Source organism: Scatophagus argus, chromosome 24 (genome assembly GCF_020382885.2).
Source record: "Scatophagus argus isolate fScaArg1 chromosome 24, fScaArg1.pri, whole genome shotgun sequence".
Lineage (NCBI taxonomy): Eukaryota > Metazoa > Chordata > Actinopteri > Scatophagidae > Scatophagus > Scatophagus argus.
Window position 1 is genome coordinate 12,221,820 of NC_058516.1, and position 11,145 is coordinate 12,232,964.

Sequence of the window (11,145 nt, forward strand, 5' to 3'; positions counted from 1 at the left end):
CAGCAGAGATTTTCCCCAGAATCAACGTACTGCTAAGGGTTATTGAAATCTACATGTACAGCGGCGTGACTTTTCTCAAAGACAAACTGAATAAAAACTAAACAGAGAACATCAATGTCAAGGCCTCATCTGAACAGCTTCACCTTCACCAAACGAGAACTGTCAGACTCATCGGTCATCAGCTGTCAGTTGGTCAGGCTGTTGCCGTTGTAGCCTAAAGTATGTCTCTGCATTATGCCAAAATAGAGATGACTGTTGTCTTAACTGAAAAGAGGATTGGTTACATTTTTAGGACTGATAAGGAATGTCAGTATGATGAGCAGATCAGCGCATAGCACAACACTTTAAGGCTTGTAATGATCCTTAAATGTTATTGATTTATGGAATGAATTAAGTGGCTCATTACTTTTATTTGGACCCAGCTGCAATTTCATTTCTAGCTATACCAATGGTGAGAAACGATACATGAAGTGCAGGCCAGAGGGAGATGGTCCTCTTCTGAAAACATACTTTGTTGACACTATATGCAACTGACTGGTGATCCGTGACAATGAATTTGTTGTCGTCACAGAAACAAGTGGTATTTACTACTACTCTTAATCTTCATGAATTCTTCTGTTGGTTAAACAGAAACATAGATAGTCTAATTAGCGAGTCCATTATTAAGAAGCCTCCGCGTTCACAAATGTCCATACCATGACAAACCGTGAATGAGTCATACAATTCAATGACTGATGGCAATTATGAAATCATGAGCTGTTCAGTGGAATATCTTGGGGGAATAAATTTTTGACTAAAGACACTTCTCTACTAATCAACTTGTACAGCATCCTTCTGCATCACCGCCTCCAGAGCATCCAGCTAAACCTGTCCTCCAGTATAATGGTAACTCTGACCACCACAGGGAACATCTGCAGCATCTTGTTGAAGACACTGAAGCCACTGAGTCTCTGCAAAAAGTAGCCCCGGCTTTGTTCCTTCTTGCAGTGGAACACTGTGTTTCCCTCTCACTCTAGCTTATCATCCAGATACACTTCAATTCAGTTCAATTCAATTTATTTATATAGCACCTTATACAATCAAAATTGTCTCTAGATGCTATACAGAGACCCAGAGCCTGAACCCCAGAGCAAGCAGACAGTGGCAAGGAAAAACTCCCTTTTAACAGGAAGAAACCTTGAGCAGGACCCGGCTCACAAGGGAGAACTATCCTGCTGATAGTCGGCTGGGTGAAGGGGGGGAAAGAAGAGGTAGACAGGACAGAGAGGATGAGAAAGAGAGAGAGAGAGAGAGAGAAAGTGACATACATACAATAAACATCATAAATTACAAGGACAAACATGACAGGTTGTTATAATTGGAATTCTGAAGACTATGTATTGTATGTATTTGTTTTTTAGCTGATATGTTGTTTAAGTTAGTTATAATAGCACTACATAGAAGAACAACATGGGCAGATGTTGACAGCAGACATTGGGTTTGTCAGAGGGCTGGATGCAGTTCAACATGTAGATCTGGATGGAGAGAGACCTGCAGAGATACAGAGAGACACAAAACTAAGAGGACAACTGGACACACAGTTAGTGACATAAAATAATGAATTATATTTTTTTTATCTGATGAGGGGAGAGGAAGAAGGTAATTATAGGAATGAACTCCCTTGATATCCTTTATCTAGATGGAAACAGAGGTCAGAGGAGGCTTAGTCCTGCAGTAGCTGACAGTGAGTTCCTTCATCTTACTTATGCAGCTGCAGATGTTTCAGTTTCAGTTTTCATTTTCCACCACCCAGAGAATCTAAACAGGTTCTAAAAATCAGTTCAGGAGACACCGCCTGGACCCTGCCCCTTTAACCATCGAAAGAAGAGGATGTGGATAGCGTCTCCAGCGTTAAATTTTTGGGGACCCTCATAACAGAGGTTCTCTCATGGACAGCCAACACCACTGCTCTGGTTAAAAAGGCCCAACAGCGGTTCTATTTTTTAAGGACACTAAAAAAAAGGAAAACTTACATGCAACTCTACACTCCCCCTGCCTACTCTGGAGGACATCCTTAGGGGACACAATGCCTCCACAGAGCCAACAGCATCCTGAGAGCCACCCCTGTCACTGCCTCTTCAGAAAGCTTCCACCTCTCCACCAAGAGGTGGTAACCATTTTTTACTCTTGTTGTGCGAGCTTTGATGGCACAACAAGACTAAAAAATAGCTTCTTTCCAAGAGCTGTAACTGAATTCAGCTCAAACAAACTGCCCCTCTGCTGCATCGTCACTGGACTCTTTTCAACCTATCCTTTATCATCTCATTAAGTGCAGTATCGGTGAGTGTTTTTTGTACAATGACAATAAAGTCCGATTCTGATTCTGCGGTGGCATGTTTCTGAGTTGGACATTAAGTGTGTAAAGTAAACAGGAAGGGGGAGAGGACTCAGTGTGACTGCTCTCTGATTTACAACATATTTCCTTATCAATCCAACAGATAGTCTGTTAATGGTTGTGTGTTTTATATGACTGCAGATCAGATCAGCTGTGGCAGCATGCACTTGTGTTACTTTCACCTTGTGCTTCAAGGGCATCATGGCCCCAGCTACACTCACAGTGTTTCTTTGTCTCCCATGTTCAGTCACATACTTTTTCTACCTTTCACCAGATGGTAATATAAGGTCAAGCAGCACTGGAGGTCTGCCACAGACACACTGAGGACTGAGATGGCTGGCTGTATGACTATGAAGTCAAGATCAAGATGGTCCCACACAGTAAAATTCTGAAATTTCTTTTCTTCTAAGTTGCTTTAGGTAGATTAACTAAAAGGGTCCGGTCCAGGGTGCACCCTGGACTAGTCAATCGCAGGGCCAACACACAAACCACACACTCTCACACCTAGCGGCAATATAGAGTATCCAATTAACCTAATGTACATGTTTTTGGGAGGAAGCCAGAGTACCCAGAGAAAACCCACACAGGCACAGGGAGAACATGCAAACTCCACATAGAAGGGCCCAGACCAGGACCCAAACCTGGAACCCTCTTGTTGCAAAGCAACAGCACTAACCACTGCACCACCATGCTGCCCCAGCAACGGAACAATATTTATAAAACAACGTTAGCAATAACTTTACCATGAATTAATATTTCTACTGACTGGTTGAACAAATCATCACACCCTTTGGGGGGTGAAACTAAACTACTATGTATTTTCTGAGCCTAATACTATTTCACCAGTTCTGCTTATTTTTCAACAAAGTCAAAATAGAGAAAAGCAAGAGAAAAATAGAGAAAAGAATGAGTTTTAAGTGGAAACAATTCTGACCTGAGATTGGGTACCTTATGTCTATGTTTCATAACCTCTATAATGTGATCATATAGTGCTAAATTGCTCCCAGTTCAAAGAGCTATAGTTTAATTTTGTAGATCAGGTTATCTATCTGGCTCAAATATTAACCACTGCGTGAATTATTGGAAGGAATGAGTACTAAACTTTGTACTGCGGTAAGCAGGAGCTAAATATGAGTGAGTTGTAGATTAATTTGTAACTAGTGCAAAGTTTCACAACAGCATACATTTCACCACAGCATCAGGAGTGGCCAGTCACGATGTGTGATCTACAACAACCAGGTTTGGAGCTTGGTGACAGCTTAGACAAGAGGGAAAAACAATGAAAGTTTAATAGGGACGGTGTTTATTACACAGTCTACCCCATCAGATGACTGTATTCTAATTTGCTTCAGACTCTATCACAGAAGCAGGAGCTTTAAGCAGATGACTACTGTCTATGAATGTATTCTATAAGACAAAAATCTTGGCTTCAAATAGGCTGGTTTGTGGTTTATTTGAATGTTTATCATATGGGCAAACTTAATCCCAATTGTTACATTTCCCTGTGATCATATGTTGATCATCAGCCCTCTGTATCTTATTTATCTTGACATAAGAACGCCAATGACAGTAGAGGAGCTCATGAATTTAAGCAGCTCTATTCAGTCTCCACCTTTACTCTGTCATGACATAATATCCTCCCTTTAGTTGACAGAATATCAAAGTCCTACAGTGTTCTTGTATCATCAAAAGAGTGACACAAATGCAGGCAAATCTATCTGGTTATTTTAATCAAACAGACCCCAGAACTGTTTAGCCTAAATTCCACCAGCATGTCCCCATCCCCACCAAAGGGAGAAATACTCAATTTTTATATGAACATTGCTGACAGCTTCCAAGCCCTCCCCCATCCATATTTCAGTTCATCAGACGAGTTTTCCTTACTTTTCCTGCCAGCTTACTCCCAGTTGATAAAAAGGGTCAAAACATCAGTAAAAAGTGTTCAACTGTGGACACACGAAGCTATGAAGCAGGCACAGACACTACCATCCAGGAGAATGCCATCAGTCTTGAGGAGTACACATGGACACCATTCACTTAGGAATATTGTTCTAACTGAAACCACATTTTGTATTTCACAGTTCTCAATAGCACAACTGCTTGTTTTCCTTTTGTTCACTTCACTTATGGATTGTAAAGTTCCAGTCATTGAGTGCAGGGCTGAAAAAGTTAAATGTAACTCACAACTCTTACACATTAACCAGTTCTTTTGAGAGAGGAAATTTAAACTTTCCGTAATGATCCCTGTCAATTATTGACCTCCGGGCCATTATGGTGTGGCCTTAGCTTTGTGACTGACAAAGGGACCTCAGACATTACATTTTGCAAAATTTGCTGTCAGTATATCCTTGTGTTGTTTCAGTAAATAGTAAATAAAGCATTATTCTTATTGGCCTTGGGATGTGTTGATGATAAAAGAAATATATATGGAATAATATTATATTGGTGCTATAAGGCTCTATTTGCCATCTCTTTCTTTATCGCACTGTATGTTGGCAGACAACAAACCACAGCCAGTGAATCCAGCTCCATCCCTCAGCACTGGACTCCTGGTGAAATGCCATGCACCAGTATCCTGAAACAAAACGTACAATGGCATTTTTGTCTCTGTTTCACCTGTAAACAGCTGCATAGTACAGTCTGCCATCTGAGTGCAAGACATGGTCAAGGTCAGAAGCTTTGTCTTCGGATACAGATAAAGGTGGAAATGAGCCTGAAACGTGATCCTGTTTTATTCTGTCTATACTTTAAACTATGGCTACAGCTATATTAGTAAAATTAAAGATGGAAGTTATTAAGATATAACCAGAATTAGCGTTCGCTGCTTAATTTAATGAAGCAAAATACACTGCCCTAAAGCCCTGTCCGTTTGTCTTTATTCTAAGCTAGGCTAACAACATTTTGACTCCAAATCTGTATTAATCTATAGAATGATTATACTGATGTGAGGGAACCTGGTAATTATGGTAGCACCAGTAAGCCAAGAATTGAGGCACTGAGGGAGAGACAAGAATGTGACATCAATCTTCTTATCTCACTCTGAGGAAGAAAAGGAAAAATGTTTTCCCCAAAAGGGGAAGCTAGCAGGAAAGAGAATGTTAAAATCCCCACCTTGTGAATAAATTAGTAATTAACCTCTTTGACTCTGCCAGGCACAGCAGTGGGTCAGTTTTTACAACCTTATGTGAACTGGACAAGTTGTGTTCAAACCTATATTACATTCTAGAGGAGGTGGAAAAGTGCCCAACAACGCACTAACGTCTGTTCTGTTAGACGTTAGTGCTGCATTTGACACCATTGACCATTCTCTTATTATACAGATTGGAACACCTAATTGGCATTAAAGGAACTGCATTAAGCTGGTTTCAGTCCTATGTATCAGATCGATTTCAGTTTGTTCATGTTAATGATGCATTGTCCATACTCACAAAAGTTAGTCACGGAGTTTCCCAAGGTTCTGTCCTCAGGCCATTACTATTCACCTTTTACATGCTCCCCATTGGCGATATTAAAAGGAAACACTCCATACATTTTCATTGTTATGCAGATGACACACAGTTGTCAATGAAACCAGATGAAACAAATCAGCTAGTCAAACTTCAGACATGTCTTAAAGACATAAAATCCTGAATTTTTTACTTCTAAATTCAGACAAAACTGAAGTTATTGTTCTGGGCCCTAAACACCTTAGAAACAAATTATCCAATGACATAGCAATGCTAGATGGCTTAGTCCGTGCATTTATTACATCAAGGCTGGATTTTTGTAACTCCCTTTTATCAGGTTGCCCCCATAAGCCTCTAAAGACTCTTCAGCTAATCCATCCTTTCTCGTCTCGCAGGTTCCCATGGATCGTGGTTGGACCTGCTGCAGTCCTGCCTGAAACCTACTGTGATTACTACTGTTTAGTCATCTGTTCTAATTCCATTACTACTTTGTACAGCTACTACTATTATTATTGTTACTACTATTGTTATCATAATCACTATAGTACATTCTGTGTACTTCATCATTATCATCATCTACAGTTCCAACATGGTGTTATTGCTGCTGCTACGCATCTCTGCTTGCGTGCCCCCCGCCCCCGGTCCCCGGTCTTTCTGTCTGTCCGTCTCTCTCAACCCAACCGGTCAGGGCAGATGGCCGCCCATATACAGCTGGGGTCTGCTCCGAGGTTTCTGTCTTCTAAAAGGCAGTTTTGGGGTCTCTATTCTTAGAAAAATAAAACATAACAAAACCAGATTTGTAATGACAAAGGCAAACAGCCTTCCTCACTTCCATTACCTTTTTTTGATGAACTGATTCACCAATCATAGTGATTTCAGCAATGGGCCAATTCACTAAGCTTTTTTGGCTGAATGACAGAGCAACTAGTGGCAACAGTGCAGGACACACTGCAAAAACTAGGGCCACCAATGCTCACTGATACTACTGATGCATTAGCGCCATTTGTCTTTTTAAGGATCAGTCTGATGTTTTGAGAAATACACTTGCTCTCAGAAGAAAGACAGATATCCATTTTATGGATTGTGTTCTAAAGTGTTTTGGGTGGTAGGTCAGACTTGAAAAGCATACAGTCCATTTACCATTCAATTTAAGATAGTCAACAGCCAGATTTTCACAAATATCTTTTGGGTATTGACACATGAATTGTACTAAATAGGCTAAAACATGCATAAAACACTAATGCTTTAAAACCAACTCTCACAGCCAATGTTACTACCAGCAAGAAGACACTGCAAATTCTTCCACTGACGTGAGACTGATTGGTGTGTTCTCTTCAGACAGGACAGCTAAAATCCAGTTTCATGAGTGTTAGACACTCACATCATCTATGAATACCACTAATTGCAGAGTAGGTGGAAATGTTGAGTGAGAGCTGATCAGATAGAAACTTTCAGTTGTGTAAATGGTAGCACCAGAAGATTCACTTTCACCTTGGGCCCCCTCCCCCACACATCCTTACACATTTCATGTTTATTGTGTACACAAGCTGAGAAAAGCTAGCAGTTGTCTAGGCGTGGTCGCTGTCAGACACCAGTCTATATCATTAGCAAAATGGTAGGCTTTGTCTCACTGGCTGCTCCACAAACCCAGCCTCTGTTATTCCTGCATGATGGTTACCTTCATATTAGCTCCATCATATAAACACAGGAAATGAGCATTGTAGTCGTGCAAATTCTGACCAATTTTTGGATCAGGATAAGGACAAGTATACAGTAGCAGCATGGTTCTCCACAATTATCAGAGCTTGTCTCATCATGTTTGGAGTGGCATGTAGGTGGGATTCAACACCATGACTGTGAGAAAGTTTAAAAAAAAAAAAAAAAGACTAGAAATCAGTGTAATTCTAAATATCTTTTTTTTTTTTTAAATGGTAGCGGTTGTAGCAAATAACAGCAGTCTGCTATGCTGAGCAAAGGTTTTAGAAAGTTACAAAATTTGCTGCAAACAATTGATGCAAAACAATTTTGATTCTGAATTCTGATTCTGATTCTGAACGGTTAAGTACTAACTCAGTGTGACTTGAAGACTGGCTAGGTGTTTGGAAATTTCAGCCACATGAGAGAGTTCCAGTGAGATGCATCTGGTAATCGCTGTCAATTTAGTAGTGTGTGTTTAAAGTCAGGGCAGGATTCTCATCATTTGCTCCTTGTAGCCTGTTTTACTGCACCTTCCTCTCTGCATCCTCCTCGTCACTGAAAGATGTTGCGTTCTGTGTAGGAGGGTCATGACTAATCACTGGTCACCGCTGATGCTTATGTTGTAACTCCCTACAGCTGTCAACAGAGGCGTCAAGAAACAGCATATTCTTCCTGTTCATATGTGAACTTGAAGTGTTGTTACTGATATTTTTAAAAACAAGTCAATAGTGGAGCAGTTCACTTTGGCCAAACACTGTGACCAAACTGAATGGGTGAATTATGAACCTTGAAGCTCAACCTCTACAAATGAAAAAAAATCCACATTTTTTTTTTAAACTTTGCTTCGTTTTTGTTTGGTTTTTTTTTTCATCCATATGTGCTTAAGGGGAATGTTGGGCTCTTTGTATTACAATTTAATTAAAGAGTTTGGTCTAGTGTCATGAGATGACTTTTTGTGAATTGGCGCTATATAAATAAACTGAATTGAATTGAATTGAACCGAATTGAATACCAGCACCTATGTGATCCTCCCTGTGTGAGCTAACATGATTGTTATCTAATACTCTAACCACCTAGAAAGAGAAGTTTTGGGATTTTTTTTTTAAATGAGATCTTTAGGTTTATGTTTGGTTCGGGTTGGAAAGTTAAAGTAGCTTTTGTAGCTCACTTTTAGAAAGACTTGATTGTGAGCAAGACACGAGACCGTCCCCAAAGAAAGTGATTTTACTCCTCTTGTCCTTGAGACTACATCCAAAGGACAAAACCCCCATGTGGATAATCACAACCAATGACACTAACACACACATGTTTACATTCAAACAAATGTACACAGCTCGAGAAAACCCAAATGGCAGCGCATTGCTGAGCGATTTCACACATGCGTGCATGAACACACACATTACACACAGCTCGCATAGCCAGACAAGAATGTGAAGTTGAACGATGTACGCATATTTATATAGTCGTTTGTGTGTGTGTAAGGGTGTAGTGGGTGGGTGAGGGGAAGCCACCATGTGGTCCCTGTGACTGGCAGAGGAAATGCCCTTGAAACTGGCTTTAGAAACAGGTTATGGATGTAGAGAGCAGGATATACAGCTTTCAACTCTGTGTATACTTGGCACTGCTGTGTAACTAGAGATTATTATCCCTGTGGTTTGAGGAGGGTGGCTGAGAGGAGGGGGTCCCACCGCACACAACAACACAGGACACCCACCAAGTTAAACTGGGAACAGACTTGAGCGTGAGCCACACGGGCTTCAGCTAAATTAACTACATTCTGTTGGTGAAGGGGATAAAATGATTGTATTGTTTGTGCTATAATGAATGATTTAGAGAAACAGACTTCAATCTGAATTCTAGTTTGATGCACTGTAATCTGTCATTCTGTGGATGCTTGGGTGTAATTGCTGGCATGCAGTGAACCTTAGCAGTCATGTCGAATTACACATGGACATGGGCTGGAAGTACGGGCTGGTAGTCCCAAGGTCAGAATGGAAGACTAAGGTGGTTGAGAATGACCAAGCTAGGATCCCATGGGACATATGAAGCAATCCCAAGTGGCAACAACATCAAGAAGTAGGAATACAAGAAGCCTGAAAAATATTAAAGGCTGAGAGAGTAAAAGCAACAGTGGTGCCAGTGGTAATTGGGGCACTGGGTTCCATGACCCCCAACCTGGCAGTGTGGTTTCAACAAATTCCAGGTACAACATCAATGGATCATTGACCACTGAGATATATTTATATATCAAGTTTTACTTGTTTGCGATGCACAACATATATATATATATATATATATATATATATATATATACTATGGAAAGTGGAAACTACTTTATACTAAAGTTTGTAAGATAAGGACAAAAGTAGGACTGAAGGACTGAAGTTCAAAACCCACTATGTAGTTTTTTCTCTGGAATGGCACCGAAGAGTTGACCTGTGTGTATCGTAGTGTTGTTAAAAAGCTGAGCGCTCCTTGTTTCATTTCTCAGAGGACTCATGAAAATTCCTTTGACTGACAAACACCAGCTTCACCAGAAGATTCTGACTGGCTTATGGCATCTCTTGTAGTCTGTGACACTTTACAAACGCATGAGATGGATGCATGTCGTGGAATATATCAGTCTGCTGCCATTGTTCTTATCTCCACTCACAAGTGGGGGTGTGGTGGCTCATTGGGGGATGGGAGGTTGAATGATTATGGGGGCCCAGAGTTAGATAAATATTAACTGTGAAGCCGTTAAGCATTTTTCAATCATAAAATCCTGGCAGACACAACAGATCTATTACGCTGCAATAAAATTAAACAGGGTCACTGTTTGTCATTTGGTTTATGAGTTAATGATTTAATTAATTGCTTTTTTGTTCTCCAAACTTGTGCATCACAATATCATAAAGTGTGTAGCAGGGGAAGAAGTACTCAGCTCTTGCACTTCAGCCATGCATTTAAACGCAACTCATGCATTTAAGCACACTCTTGGGATATTTCAGAGTAATGTATATTATTGGATTATAATTACTGATGCATCAACGTCTTCGTCACCTCAGTGTAAAGGTGGTTTATCTTCTGGCAGGGCTTGTGAATTTATAATACAGGAACTAAAGTTGTCAAATAAATCTAAAGCAGTCAAAGGTATAATATTCACCCCTTGCAGTGGAACAAAGTAGCAGAAAATGGAAATACTCACTTAAAAACAGAAGTACCTCAAAAACTGTACTTGAGTAAACACGTTGTTTGCCTTTCAGAACACCCCCACAATAACCTTTGTGCATTTATGTGTACATGTATGTAAGCCTGTGTATACCAAAAACACGGGTGTACACACACTATGTAAAGCTTTAAACGTGACTTATAGTGGCTGATGATTCCATTAAAAAAAAAATCTGAATTCAGGGCTGCACCACGACACCTGAAGACAATGAATAAATTCCTACCTGCATAGACATATCTGCAAAGCTCAGCCGAGATATGTATAGCGCTAAACGTCTGTATCTATAGGCTTTCTGTCTGTCTTCTGGACGTCAGAGGTACGCACGGCGTCTCCGCTCCCTAATTGGCCGACGGTGTTCCGCCCTCCTACTGGGTAACTTGTTGAGAGTTTCGGGCGGAGCCGAGAAGCAACGGTTT